The following is a 16,189-nucleotide window of genomic DNA, read 5'->3' on the forward strand; positions in this document are numbered from 1 at the left end:
GACCCTGGACAAGTCACTTAACCCTGTTTGCCTCAGTTCCTCATCTGTAAAATGAGCTGGAGAAGGAAATGGCAAACCATTCCAGTATCTCTGCCAAGAAAACCCTGATGAGGTCACAAAGAGTGTGAAACAACTGAACAACAATTTGGCTTTATGTTAGATTTATCTGTCTCTGGTTGAGGAATATTAGTCTCATACATCTATTGTGTTGCTGTCTTTATCTTTCTGCATTTTTTTTCTACCTTTTCCTTTATGAATTTATATGTTTAATTCATATATTTAATAATGATATTGTTTCATCTTCTATACTTTTCAGTGTGATGTAGTTTCCGTTTTGTCTCTTTTGATGTGAATTTTTACTGTTCTTCATCTGAAATCATGATTGAACTTCCAGATTTTAAAAAAAAATTTGATAGACATTACATTTTGTTTGTGCCTTTCATTTTCATTTTATATGTATTTTAATTTTTAAAAAATTAAGTATGCAGCAGATTCTTGTATTTTTTAATCTATTCTGCCATTTTCTTGTTTTATTATAGTTTAATCGATTCACAATTAAAGTTCTAATTGTTAGCTTTGTTTTCCTCTATTATTTAATTCTTTCCTATTGATGCTCTTTTAAGTCAGTACTTGATCTCTGTGATTAGCTGTACTTAAGACTAATTTGACCAGTCTTTTTCTTTCATCTCTGAACCCTCTCCTCCCCCTTTTCTGTTTATTGCTACTGTCGTTATTCCTGGGCATCTCATAGAATTTGTGGTCTTGCTTCCATTTTCATAGGAGGTTTTGGGTCAAATTCTGTGACCATGTATATTCTTCCCCATTTCTTTTTCTACCTTTTGCATTCATTACTCCATCTTTCCTAATGAATCTCCCTGCAGGTTTTGGTGTTTGGACTTTGTCTCCATTCTTTTTCTATAGGCTTTCTTGTTGCCCATTTTGTCCTTTCTGATAGGCAGCCTTGTATCAGGCCTAGACGCTATTTGGTTTCTTTCCCACACATTGACACAGCATATTATTTTTGATATTTTATTGGTGCTCTTTTAAATTTGACTGCCATCTCCCACTGAGCATCCCCTATCCCTTTAGGCTCCTGACTGCTCAAGGTGGAGAGAAGGTCTTGAGAGAGTCCAAAAACAAAAGTGAGGAGAGGGAGGGAGGGATAGAATCTGGAACTCAAAACGTAAAAAAAACAAACAATGAATGTTTAAAATTGTTTTTACATGTAATTGAAAAAAATATATATATATATATATTTTTTTTAAGAAGGCAATGAATGGTAAGAATGGTTGCCTGATTCCAGAGCTACATAGCAGATCCGTAAGAAGCAGGCTGTGCTTCTGGAAGTCTGAAGAGGTAGGGGTTGCTTGGCCAAAGGCAGGAGGGATTCCAGAAAATACTTATCTAACCATAGAAATCCAGGACAATTTCCTGTACCCCAAGGAAGGGAAGGGGAAGGGAATGGGGTTGAGCATTTATATAGCACCTGCTGTATGCCAGACACTGTGCTAAGCGCTTACAAACATATGATTTGGTCTTCACAACAGTCCTGCAAGCTAGATAGTACTTAGGATGATGTGTGCTGTTTTAAGACAGGGTATCTTCTCTACTCACTCTCTTTCTGGGTACTCTATACAATTCCCTCCTACTTCTCTCTGCCTGCGGACTTTTTCCTGTGCCTGAAGTGTCTTTCTCCTTTCCCTGTACTCATTTCTACCTGTTGAAATCCTTCCCATTTCTGAAGGCACGGTTTAAATGCCATTGCCTCCACAAAGCCTGGCATTCCTGTAGTCAAAAATAATGTTTTCTTGCTCAAATGTCTCCTATTACTTTCTTTACACTTCTCATAGTATAGTTATTTGTCTACAAGTCTTCTCTGTCCTGCTAGGCTACAGCTCGAGAGGACTGTGCCTAACATGGATATATTTTTGCTTCTTCCCAATACTTTGTAACTAGTAGGTACAATAATGTACACATTGGGCTTAATAGTGTTGAATTTGTTAAATTCCTAGGAGAAGCAAATGTTAATGGGAATGAGATTTGATATTGACATACCTCCCAAGGTGTCCTGCTTTTTCTAGCATAAATGCTAAATCAAGCTTTAATGACCTAGTCTCTGAGCCTGAGTATCCACCTGCCCATAAATCAAGGCAGCCTGCTTATTAGCCTAGACAGGTGGAAAACTGCCTTAACTCACTAGGGTTCTGCAAATGACAATTTGTATGGCATTCTGCTTGGTACTTGGCTGTCCTGATTTAAACAGCCCAGAGGGCATTATCAACTCGGTGGGAATCTTGGGGCCCAAGCAAATGTTCATAGTCCTCTTTACTTTGGAATCAGTTCTGTTTTCAGCAGAACCTCTCTAAAGAGACTTTTCAGTTATTTGGAATGACTCATGTCTGTTAGGGCTGTGTTGGTATGCTCTACAGTTGTGAGCTTTATTTATTAGTGAGGCCATCTAGGAAGAAATGACTTTTCCCTTAAGATGTTGTGCATAGATCATAGATTGAGTTGAAGTGGACCTTAAAGGCTGTCAGTCCTAGTTTTTATTTTACACATGAGGAAGCTGAACCCTGAAGAGATGAAATGACTTGCTTTTGTACATCAGCCCTGATGCAGGACAGTCCAGTGGTTCAGATTTGGGTTCATAACTAAATCAGATGCTTGATATCATCTAACAGTTAACAAAAGAAAATTTACTTACCCATAGAAGAGAAAGGATATTTGGCAAGTATACAACTCTGGTTCAGTTGGACACAGCTTCCCTACCTCTCCACATTTGCGATGGTAAGGTACTGGAGTTAAGGAGAATGCTCCTAACTCCTTGTGCACTGGCTTTTGTACTTAGAGCACCAGGAGGCTTACATCAGTGGTTCAAGTCCTAGTGCCCGGCTCAATTAAGTTTTGAAGCTGATGTTATTAGCTTTTAAAGAAAAAATTACCTTTTGCTTGGGGTGGGGTCTTACCTCATATAGAAGATTCATGGTCACTTATTTTTGGTGGGAGCAGCAAGTAGGCATTGGCAAAGCTTCATTCAGTAAAAGTATTCAAGACCCAGAGGGAGAAATAGGCAACCAAGTGAGGATGTTGTTTTCCAGTCAGGATGGTGGTTCTGTGTTGACCTTAGGTAACACTCACAAATTCTGGCTATATTTTTTGTTTGTTTGTTTGTTTTTTTACTAACTGTGTAACCTCAGGCAAATGGTTTGCCCTCTGTAGGTCTGTTTTCTTTGTATACTGAGGTTACTGGATAACTAACTGCCTGTACTTGCTATTTCTATTTTCTCTTCTTTCATTCCCTTCTATGTTATCTGCATCTGGCCTCTGATCATCATGACCTCATGATTCAACTGAAGCTGTCCTTCCAAAGATTCCAGTCATCTTTTAATTGCCACAACTAGTGGTCTTTTTTTCCTCAATCCTCCTTTTTCCTTGACCTCTACAGTGTTAGGCACTGTTGACTGGCTTCTGGATAGTCTCTCCTTACTGTACTTCTGTGACACTGGTCTCTCTTGGTTTTCCTCCTTCCCGTCTGACTAGTCCTTACACTCATTTTCTGGATCTTCGTTCATGTCACTTCGACTAATTGTGAATATTCCCCAAGAATCTATTCTGGGCTTGCTTCTCTTTTTGCCCTGTAATTTCTCACTTGGTGATCTCATCAACTCCTATAGTTTTAGTTATAATCCCTTAACAGATAACTATGAGACCTATATAGTTAGTCTTAGTCTCTCTCCTGAGCTCCAGACCCACATCACCAATTGTCTGTTAGAAATTTCTAACTGGATGTTCCCTAAACATCTCAAACTCGGCATGTTCAAAACAAGATTCACTGTCTTTCCCCACAAACCCAAACCTCTTTGGAACTTCTGTATTACTGTTAAGGATTTTACCATCCTTTCAGTGACATAAGTTGAGGTATCATCCTCAACTTCTTACTCCCCTGGAGCCCTACATATCCTACCAATGATCAAATGTTTCAGAATTTCTTCCTATATACATCTTTTGCATCTGTCTCTTTCTCTTTACTCATAAGTTATTACCCTAGTTAATACTCACATCACCTATCAGTTGGACTATGGCAGGGCTCCCTTTTTCACATCTCTCTCTTCTCCAATCCATTCTCCACACATCTGCCAGAGTGATTTTTCTAAAGCATAGTAGGTCTGCTCATGTCACTCTACCATTCACTCAGTAACTCCCTTGGCTTTCTCTTACTTCTAGGGGTTGAGGGTGGGGAGCAGCAGGTGGGAAGCAGTCAGACTTGGACCTGAATCAAGCTACTTTGAGAACACTGAAAGCTTGCAGATCTCCAACCTGTCTCTGTGATGCAGAAATTTGTAACACTCAGTACCCCAAGAAAGCAACAGGATAGGCCCATACCTTCCTTCCAGAGTGCTTCAGGGCCTATCCCTAACCTCAAGTCCTTCATTAAGAAATAGACTAGAAGAATGGGGGGGGGGGGAAATGCCACTATAAAGAGCTATTATGGGAGCAAGGAAGCTCAAGACACAAACCTAAAAGAAGAGAATGACTCCAAAACATCTATAAGCAGAACCTCAGAGAAAAATAGAGGTTGGGCACAAACCCAACAAGAATTATTGGAAGAGATGAAGCAAGAATTTAAAGAAAAAATTTTAATCTTTTTATAAATGCAATGAGAACACTTGAGAAAAAAATTGGGAAAAGAAATATGAGGTACCAAAGAAAGAATTGGAAAGGGAAAAGAGGTACAAAACTGCCCAAACATCAAGTTCCCAGAAAACTTGCATGGACCAAATAGAAGCCAGTGACTCCATGAGGCAACAAGAATTATCAAAATAAAAGCAGAATACTGAAAAAAAAAAAAAGAAGAAAATCTAATCTATCTCAAAGCCAAAACAATTGACCTGGAAAACAGGTGAAGGAGAAGATGTTTAGGACTCATTGGACAATTTGAATCCCACAACCAAAAAAGAAAAAAAGCCTATACATCATATTTCAAGAAACCTTAAAAGAAACTGCCCAGAGCTCTTAAAACCAGAGGGCAAACTGGAAATAGAATTTCACTGCTCACCTTCTGAAAGAAAGCCTCAAATGAAAACTTCCAGAAATGTCATAGCCAAAACCCAGAGTTTTCAGGTTGGGAAAAAAAATACTGCAAGCATTAAGAAAGAAATAATTCAGGTACCAAAATGTCAGGGCCATACATGATTTAGCCACCACTGTAAAGGAGCAGAGAACTTAGAATACAGTATTTCAGAAGGCAAAGGATAAGGGCTTACAGGCAAGAACAACTTATCTGGCAAAACTGAGAAATAATACTGCAAGGGAAAAAATGGGTCTTTAATGGAGAGGGGCAGCTAGGTGGCACAGTGGCTAGAGTACTGGGCCTGGAGTCAGAAAGACTCATCTTCATGAATTCAAATTTGGCCTCAGACACTTACTGCCTATGTGACCCTGGGCCAGTCACTTATTCCTGTTTGTCTCAGTTTCATCTTCTGTCAAATAAGCTGGAGAAAAAACTGGCAAATCACTCCAGTATCTTTGCCAAGAAAACCCTAAATGGGGTCATAAAGAGTTCAACACTACTGAAACAACTGAACAACAATGAAATAGAGAACTTCAAAGCAATACTGATAAAAAAGACCAGAACTGCATAGAAACTTTGAGGTTGAAACACAGAAGTAAAGAGAAACATAGAAAGGTAAACATGTTGGAACAATAATAAAGGAGTAAACAAAGATAAACTGCTTACATTCACATATGGGTAGATGATACATGTGTCTCTTTTAAACTCTAATATTATCAGAGGTCCAATTGGGGGGGAGTCCAAGTAGCCAAGAACTGGGAGTGGGTTCAGTTATGTCTTGATATTAAGAATGAAAAGACAGGGACAAGGAATAGACTAGGTTGGAAGGGACACACACACACACACACACACACACACACACACACACACACACACACAATTGGATACAAAATTACATTTCACTCAACAAGGAAATTGGAAAATTTCCTTTGAAAATTGCTGAAAAAGGAGAAGGTAGAGTGGCTATAGGGAGGGTAGATTAAGGGAAGGATTAGTCCTAAGCAAACGTTCTAAGGATTTCTATAAATATGTATAGTTCTTTTTGAGGTGGCAAACAATGGAAATCTGAAGTGGTGTCCCAAAACTGGAGAATGGGTGAACAAATTATGTCATAGAAATGTGATGGAGTAAGATTGTGCTGAATTCTTATCAGCATACATATTCTTACCAACCACAATTCCAGAGGACTGATGATGTAAGCAGATAGAGTGGTGAAGGACTCAGAATACAGAATGAGACAGATATTTTTTAGGACATGACCAATGTGGAAAGTTGTTTTGATTGACTATACATATTCATAATTTTTCTTGTGTCCTCTATTGGAGTGAAGGATGGAAGGATGAGAAGGCAGATTTTGGCTGATTAAAGCTATATATATATATTATAAAACTAATGCATCTAGAACGATTAAGGGAAGCGGTTGAATGGAAAAATAATTAGAATTCTTTACATTCATCATTATTTATAGCACAATAACGATTACAGTTTGTTCAGACATTCCTCAATTATTGCACGAGATCATTTTGTTTCCAGCTTTTTGCTATAACAAATAATGCTGCTATGAATATTTTCATACATGTGGAATCTCTTTTGGTTATTGAATTGCTTGTGTTATAAACCCAGTAGTGGGACTACTCAATCAGTGGATATGAATATTTTAGTCATTTTTCTTACAAAATTTCAAATTGGTTTCCAAAATGATTGGACCAAATTAGAACTCCACTACCAAGGAATCCTTGAGGGCAACACATTATTAAGATAACTGGGAAGATGTCTTTTCTTTTAATGACTCCCAACCAAATCCCCAGCCCTCAGTTACAGGCCCTGTAAAATTAGGGTTCATTACCCCATAGTTACTTAACTTTTTCCTCTTCCTTAGGTCACACTCAGTGTCCAGTTGATAAAGTCTCTTAAGTTTATCCCTTCCTTTCTATTCCTATTGTCATCATCCTAATTTGGGTCCTCATCAACTCACACCTTAATTTTTGCAGTAGGCCCTTAATTGATTTCCCTGCCTTTTGTCCTGTAAGAATCTATCTTACCTTTAAAGGCCAGATTCTTTTCTAAAAAAAATTTTGAAAATTTTCTGTAAATATGAATTATTAAGTATTTTTCTTTCTTTTTCTAATAAAGATGAGTCCCTTCATTACAAGACTCAGAAGATTGTAGGAGACACAAAATAACATGATTATCCCAAATGAGTGTCATATATGTAGTTAGCCTTTTCAGAAAATTCTTACTATTAATGTAGCTATGGCTCTTTCACCAATGTTAAAAATATACTTCTCTTTTTTTGCTTAAAATTATTTATTTACAAAACCATAGCATTTTTGGTCAGTACATAATAAGAGAAAGAAGTTCAGATTTGATCTTTAACTACCAAATTTTATTTTAAATTAGCTCTATTTACTATAAACCCTTCCTACCCCTAAACAAAGACATTCAGCATTTTATATTTGCATAGAATGTTGTCAGTGGAGAAAAAAGAGTCTGTGTAGTCTAAAGAGCATTGAACTTAGAAGAGCATGATTCAGATTCTGGCTCCTCTGCCCCACTATCAGTATGAACACAATAAATTAATTCCCCATCCCTGAGGCTGTTTATTCATCTACAATATGAATATAAGTTCTGTACAAAAAATAAAACACTATAGAAATGTGTGATGTTATGAAAGTCATTTGGAATATGGCCTAATGTTTGTTGATTTCTTCTTGGTTTCAATTATGTATTTGGATCAGGAACATTTATGGAAGCTGAGGCAGATTTGGTTGGCCTTTTTGCCCATATCTTGTTTAAAAACTTGGATTGAAAAAGAAGAGAGAGCCAAATAAGATTAAATATTGCTGTTTCAGTATCAGCTACTTTTCAAGTATGGTCGGTGTATCTCAACAGATCTTTTAAATGGTTTATTGCTGGGACTCAGATATTGAACCAAACAGTTTTTCTGGATCCATGTGTTTAAAACTGTGTTCTAAACACCCTTACTTGAGAGGGCAGATAAATTAGGTTTTATAACATATATGGCATTACTGGAATTTACACAGTTAAAGAATGAAAAATTCTGGAAGCTTTTTTTTTTTAAGTGTTAGTCATCTTCCTGCTGATTCCCTCTGAGTTTCCTCATTTAGTATATTAACCTGGAGTTCTCACCAATTTGATTAATTCTGTTCCTTAGTGCTAAATTTCCCCTTCGGGTTCAATTGGATTTAGACCTTTTTCTAGCTTCTCTTCCTGGGTAGCTGCTAAATTGCTAACAGTTGACTGGACTACAGTGATGAATATATCTATTTCAATGTTGACAAAGATCATAATATAAAATCTCCACATCTTTAGGATCAAAATTCTGAGACTGATTATAAGGAGGAAAGAGTAAATTGCTCCTTGTTCATCCATTCAGAGATGATTCTCTCAGGTTACTAGGACATGGTATGTACTCTGAAAAGAGACTGTTTTACCCAGTGGAGACTGAGTTGGCAGCCTAATGAGCAGTATGATCAGTCTCATTCTCACTTAAAAAAAATTTTTTTTTTTTTACATCACCAAAATTCTTCCCAGTGTCTATATCCCTCCCAGAGAGTCATCTCATATAGCAAATAATATTTTTAAAAGGAGAGGAAAAAAATTAGCAAAACTAATCAATGAATTAAATTATAAGAAATAGAACTGAGTTACAAGAAAACATAGGAATTGCAGGAGACTTTAATGTCTTCAGTTTTGTATCAGTCTAACAGGAAGAGAAATAAAAGGGAAAATAGAGAATTGAATAAATTGCTAGGGAAGCTAGAGCTAAAAGAATATCTTCTGAATGCAACTACTAAAGAATATACATATTTCTCAGTACCATGGAAGTCTTTGTAAAAATTGACCATGTAGTAGGACACAGAAATATTTCAAACAAATATTTAAAAGGCAGAAATAGTAAACACATCCTTTATAGACCACACAGTAAAAATGGTTCAGGCATCACAAGTAAAAGACACAGAACCAAATGTAGACAACAATGAAATCCTAAATAATGAGTGGTCAGAGAACTAATCATAGAAATAATTAATAATTGTGTGAAAGAAAATAATAATGATGAAACAATATACCACAATTTCTATTTGAGCAACAAAATAGTCCTCAAGGTGGAAATTATATCTCAGTAAACCCCAATGACTTCCTATTGCCTCCAAGGTCAAATACAAAATTCAAGATTCAATGCTTTTCATTAGTTTTACTCCCCACCATATATTCTTCAATCCAGTGACAATGGCGTCATTGCTGTTCCTCAAACAAGACACTAGTCAGAGCGTTTTCTCTGGTTGTCCCTATACCTGGGATGCTTTCTCTCATCTCTGCCTACTGGCTTCCCTGATTTCCTTCAAATCCCAACTAAAATTTTATCTTCTACCAGAAGCCTTTCCCAACCCCTCTTAATTCTGATGTCTTCCCTCTGTTAATTATTTCCTATTTGTCCAGTATATAACTTGGTTATGCATATTTGCTTGTTGTCTCCTTCATTAGATTGTAAACTCCTTGAGGGCAAGGACTCTCTTTTGCCTCTTTTTGTATCCCCAGTGCTTAGCACAGTGCCTACCACATACTGGATGTTTAATAAATGCTTATTGACTGACTGACTGATTGAGGCCTCTTGGAAGAAACCCCTCACAAAGGTAACTTTGAAAACTCTATTTTCATTCATACTGAAAACTCTGTTTGGCTTTTTCTATTTTGATATGCTTGTTGTATATTTCATTTACTTTCCCTCTGAATGTTTGTTACTCTGTCTGGAGTCAAACCTCAAAACAAACTTGGAAAGTAAATAGAATGGGAGCCAGCTGGCACTCAGCTCCCTGATGCAAGATCCATCTGAGTTTCTCAGAAGTTGTGTTTCATAGAGGCAGAGAAAGTAAGCATGCCAGCATATCACTAATGAACAGTCAGATAATGATCTGAAATTAGTAACTGACACATTTCATGGGTCTAGGCTAGGCCCAGCATGCTGGATCATATTACTTACTTGGGGAGAAGATAATGTACCAATTATCGTTTGTTGTTGTTACACTTAATGTGTTTTAGGCAGTTACTCCAACTTGTATTAATTAGAATGACGTTAGATTCCATCATCATTGGATTTCTGAGATGTGATCATAACGTTGCTAAATCTGCCATCATTGCATTAAATGTGGGTTTTGGTGTTGGTTTTTTTTGGTTTGTTTTCATTTTTGTCTTTTTGCATTAATAAGAAGACAACTGTGAATTGGTATTATATTTTCTGTATTTAATTTTTAGAGTACATTTTGTTTATATGCAACATTTTGGGGTTTTTTTGTTTTTTTGATTGCTAACAAAACCTCTACAAAGTACATTCCTTAAAATGAAGCAAAACTGCCTAATAGAGTGACTGTGACTGATTATGCATGTCACTTTCCATGTCTGTAGTTTACCAGTTGTTAATAGAATGAAAGGATATATGTTTTAACTCAAATCATTTAGCCTAACATTTTATTAAATCTAAAATACTACTTATTCTTATACACAAACCCACTCTCATTTAATAGATTATAATTTTAATCAGTTAAAGTAACTTCCATTTATGTAACCCTTTTAAAAGTTATCAAAATATTTTCCTTACAACAGCCTCATAAAGTAGATACTGTGAATGTTATCATCCCTTTTTTACAGATGAAGAAAGATGTCCCAGAGAAGTGAAGTGACATCCCATCATATTAGCTAATAATCAAAACCAGAAATCAAAACTATTCCTCCTAACTCCAGTCCTTTTTATACTGTACTATAAAGTCTCCTGATTTCAATTTCAGTCTTTTTTCCATTTTACTTCCCTACCCTGTTGTTAGCTCATTGAGGGCATAGTCTATCATTAATTCATATTTGTATTAGTAGTCCTAGTGCCATTCTAAAAGTTTAATGTCTCTCTTTACTTTCTTGGGCCTCCATTTCCTTATTTGGGAACTTCTCGGTCATATGAACAACATGATGACTGTCTAGGCATTTTTATTTGATCTTCACAACCCCTTAAAACTCCCCAGAACAAAAATTATGTACCAAAGATGCGATATGAGAACTTTGGACAAAATGTTCTCTTCTAGCTATAAGATTCTAGGATTCTATAAAAATCAATAATAGATCATTAAGGGCAAGTTAAGGATATACAAGGTACTTTATATTTCCTAGAATAATGAAATTATAGATTTGAAGCTTGGAAAAAATTTGAGTCATTTAGTCTGGATCCCTTCATTTTACAGTTGAGGAAACTGAGTCAAGAGGGTGTAAGTGATTTGCCCAGTGTCACACAGCGACATCTGGGATTCAAATAAAGCTCCTCTAACTCCAATCCAGTAGTTTTTTGTTTTGCCTTTTTTTTTTTAAATGTACCTCCCTCACGTTCTCAATAACCATCCCCTAGTACCACTATCAGAATTCTGACCCTGATATTTTTTAGAGATGGAATAGCAAATTTCTTCCTTACATGCCAATATTTTGTATTTATGACAGAATAATTTATGTCAACAAAAGAGGGAAGGAGGTGAGTATTATCACCCAACATCATTTATCAGTCTAGATTGTATGCCCAGAGTTCTGGAATTCAGGCTTCATTATTCTTTGTTTGACCCTAATATCATATTGACCTTTGTTTTTTTATTGACTGCTTCTTATTAAGGCCTTTTTTTTTTTTTAGTTGTTTTCACTGGTGGGGAACTTTTGAGTCCCAACCTGTATCCCACGCAAGCCAGATTTACTGACTTGTTTCAGAAATTAGAAATCATTATCCTAATTTCCCTTCTCATTTCCTTAGCTCACTTGCCATATGATGTACCAAATCCTGGGCTTCAGTGGGTATCAGTTTTTCTACATATTTATACCTGAATTATTCTTTGTCCCTTCTAACCTTCCATGAATGTCTAGAAGGTCAATGATTTGACTGTGAAATGCCAAGAGATCTATTCAGAAACAAGGCCTTTCTGAAATACAAAGTAGTGTCATTAGTAATGCCCTTCACAGGTGGCTGGCCCCCTCCCATTTTCACTTGCATCCTACTTTACATTCAGAGCAGAAAAGCAGTTGGTACAAGGTTCATTTAAACCCCAGTTGAGGTTATCACAGCATCCTTAATTCTAGGGAGCTTCTGTAGTTTTCCCTTCAGCGTTTGCGGTGACTAAATGTCACAATCAGGGGAGTGCTGATTATGAGAGCTTTTCATGGGTGGTTCTTTTGCAATATAGGTTAGCATTAGGAATAGTCTCGGAGGTCATTGATGTGACCTCTGTAAGTCCTTTCCAGTTCTGAAGGTTCTGCAAATCCAGCCTGAAGATTCAAAGGCAGGGCAGCTGGTTATGCTTTGTCTTGCCTGTTTCAGTTAGGAATCTCACCTGCATTTCCCAATTTGCTTTCCAGTATTGCAGTTAGAAGGTTGTGCCCTGAACTGTGGCTCTTTTCTGACTTAAAGCATTTTAGAGATGGAAGGGACCTCAGAGACCATTTATTCCAACCCCCTTGTTATACAGGGGAGGAAATTATGACTCACAGAAGGTCACAGAGCTATTGATTAACAGAGCTGAGATTTGAGTCCAGGTCTCCTGGGCTTTAATTGAGATACATTCTTAACTGTGCCAATCTTATGGAAGCTGCTAAAATGTACAAATCTAGTTTTGGCCCAGTTTATTGATTCTAGAGATCTAGTGACTTCTGCCTGTTTGCTTTATACAATGCAAGGCCTTCAGCTGTTTTTATCCAAATGCACAATCTGTTATTTAGTATACAAACTGTCTAACCTGTCATTTATGCTCCATGAGCAGCCAACTATAAAGACTGTGCATATTTGGATGTAGTGTAGTAATAGTTAATGGTAATAACCAAATAAAATTTGTGATCTTCGTGTTCTTCACATGCAATATTCTAACCATGCCTTTGCACAAATTGGCCTCATACCTGTAATGTACTCTTTCCTCATATTCAACTTTTGGAATCCTAGCTTCCTTCAAAGTTCAGCTTAAGGCCCACATTTAATTTGTATATACTTATGCTTCCCCTTATAGAATGTAAGTTTTTTGAGGGCAGGGTCACTTTTTACTTGTCTTTGTATTTTTAGTGCCCTGGAAGAGTACCTAGCATCTAGACACCCAATAAATAATTGAATGGACCAAGTTAATCTGAGTGATATTTGATAGCATGCAAGCCAGTTACTTTGCTACATGATAATATCAGAAATGAGTGAGTGAATGAATGAATGAAAAAAAAAACATTTTAGGGGCTTATGTTGTGCTAGGCACTGAGAAGGTACAGAAAGAAAAAAGGCAGTCCTGGCTGTCAAGAAATTCCCAGAATAATTTGGGTAGACAACTCATTAAAAAAAGTCAAGCTGCAGGATAGCTGCAAAAGCCCAGAAGTCCTATGGGGGCATCAGAGGGGAAGTTGGAAGTAGTTAAATACAAGGTGGTTTGGACTAACTGCCTCATTTTACAGATGAGAAAACTGACACCAAGCTAGTATGTAGCAGAGCCAAGATTTGAATACAGGGCTCTTCACTTCAAATCCAGCATTTTTTCTATAGTGCCATGACTTGCTTTTCTTTTTTCAATTAGGAAATTAATAGTCATCAAAACGTGAATTTTTCAGTAGCTCTGTTTTTCCCATGATAAGAACTACACATGCACTGACTCCCTAAGTCCTGTCCTGTTCCCTGATCAGATGGGGAGTTTCTGAAGGAGATCTGACAGTGCCTATCTCCTGGTAAGAATCCTTACCACCTTCTGGGTCCCATAAAGGCATTCCCCTTAATAAATCAGACTTGAGAACACACATATTATTATTGCTAATAATAATACTAGTTTTATATTTGTTGTAGTGTTACCCTTATTCCATCTCAGTGCTTACGTGTACATGTACCTTCCTTTCCCCGCCCCCCCCCCTTTTATTCCCTACCTTCTGAGCTACTGTTTTGAAGCTCCACATTTTCACATTTTTCAACTTCATCATCTCTGTCTTAGGTTCTTGTCCACTCCTTCCCTACTATGATACTCAGAACCCCTAGTGAAATACTTTTGCCACTTTCTTGCTAACATGCTATAATTTCTTGGGATGGGGGCAGGTCTGAATGTGTGTAGAAAGAGTAGCTTACTTTGTTTCTACAGCCTTGTTTATTTTCAACTGTATGAGGAAAGAACCTGTTCCCAAAAGTCACATTGGGAAATGGGAGTGGTGGTTGTCAATCACTCTTTTTCATGTGAGGCTTCAAAGGAATAGGCTGCAAACCGTAGATCCTGCACTTCCAGGATTTTAATGTAGTTTAGAGTAAACAGACACACATGAAAGTGTTGAGGTTAGAGTTGGGAGAGCTGGTTCAGGTGTGAAAGAGTTCACTTAGACTTTCTCTGTAGCCATTCGTGATGAGTTCAGGGTGGACCCTAAGAATGCTGGGGTGCTACCTGAAATGATGAGGAATAGACGTGTGGGTCCTAGTGTCCTGAAAGAATTCACTGGGACAGCCTCCTAGTTAAAGAAAGGCATTCATTGGTGTGATGTACCCAAGTGGGCCTGCTCTCTGTGAGGCAGAGCCCCAGTGGGCTCTGCTTTATGTGGGAGGCAGAGAGCCCTGTTCCCTTAAGGAAGAAGAGCGGCCCCTGCTTCCTGTAGGAGACAAAGGTGGTTAGCCAGGTTAAAGGTATGGTTCAAATACAATTTTATGGAATAGGGGGAAGGGGACGAGAATGGGAAGAGCAAGCCTGGATCCAAATGCCTGGGACGTCAGGTGGTCTGGGGGTGAAAAGTAAAGAGAACAGAAAAGGGAGGGAAAGAATCTCTCTGGAGTCCATGGTGGGGGCTTCAATGCATAGTCTTCTCTGATCACTTTTCTGGTTGGTCACATCCTGTATCTTGTCTCCTAGTTTGCTCCATCTGCCTCAAGCACACTTTTCTACCCCATCAAAACCACATGTATAACATGTAAGTACAGCTAGTCATGCAGGTCAGTGGGAAGAGCATTAAACCCAGAGCTTAAGTCTCAGTTTTGCCAAAAGCTTGATCCAGTCATGTTTACCTTAGTTTTATATAAAATCAGGGGTTTGGACTAAGTGATTTTTAGAGTCCTTTTAGTTCTGACAGTTCCTACTTCTTTGATCCCAATGAAAGGCCATGGTGGAGTAGAATTGGTCTGGTGACATTTGGTGGGGAGGGGAGCTTCACACTAGTCCTTGAAGGAAATGCCATGGCTCCAAACCAGAAGTCAGTTGCTGGAGGTTTTTGTTTTTGTTTTCCCTGTCTTCCCCTTCCCCCACATGTGCTTTCCTTGCTATTTTCACAGAGAAAATCTACACTTTGTCATTGGAATTTGCAAGCAGTTCACTGTGCAGACACAGGGGCTTAATCCAGTCCTGGCAATATGGCCTCAGGCTGCATTTATTCCTCAGAGCTTGGGTTGGGGACTTTTAAAATCATATTATTATTATTAAATTTTTGCTCAATATGGGTTGTGAATTTTTAACATTAATTTTAGCCTGTGCCTTTTGCATTTTGTTGCCTATGTAGGGAGTGAGTTTCATTCAGCAGTCCCTGGAGATAGTAGTTAGACTTGCCCTGCCAGCTGGAGGGGTAGTGTAGTGTTGATCTCAAATTACAAATGCTGTTTCTTCACTGCTAGCACACTGTTTCCTCAGTTACTGTTTCCTCCCCTGGGTTCTTTACCAGCCTCCTTGGCTTAGTGTCTGAAAAATGCCTGAATCTGTCCCTGGCCTTCTCCGGAGGATCTGAGTCTTAACAGCCATTTGGGCCACATCCAGATACATGAAATTCTTCTGCTTTACTTGGTAGAAAATTGCTTTCAGAGAGAAAGAGGTGAGAACCATAGTTTGTGAATGGAAGGCTATAGTAAAATGGGGTAACTAAGTAATTCCAGGAACTATCTTTACATTAAAGGAAAAAGGAAGATCCCTTTATTTAAAAAACAAGAAGGGCCCCTTTCTGAACTCTTCTCTCTTTTTTTTTTTTTTAAGGCAATTGGGGTTAAGTGACTTGTCCAGGGTCACACAGCTGGTGTCAGGTGTTTGGTTTGAAACTGGGTTTGAACTCAGGTCCTCCCAACTTCAGGGCTGATGCTCAATCCACTGCGCCACCTAGCTG

General features: G+C 37.8%; 1 protein-coding gene across 8 annotated transcripts in view; it reads left to right on the forward strand.

Annotated features, from left to right (window-relative positions):
* The window catches only part of ANKS1A (ankyrin repeat and sterile alpha motif domain containing 1A), a 227,921-nt gene that overhangs the window by 151,054 nt on the left and 60,678 nt on the right, over positions 1-16,189 (forward strand). The window lies entirely within an intron of this gene.

Source organism: Vombatus ursinus, unplaced genomic scaffold (assembly GCF_900497805.2).
Source record: "Vombatus ursinus unplaced genomic scaffold, bare-nosed wombat genome assembly UNPS02014811.1, whole genome shotgun sequence".
Taxonomy (NCBI): Eukaryota; Metazoa; Chordata; class Mammalia; order Diprotodontia; family Vombatidae; genus Vombatus; species Vombatus ursinus.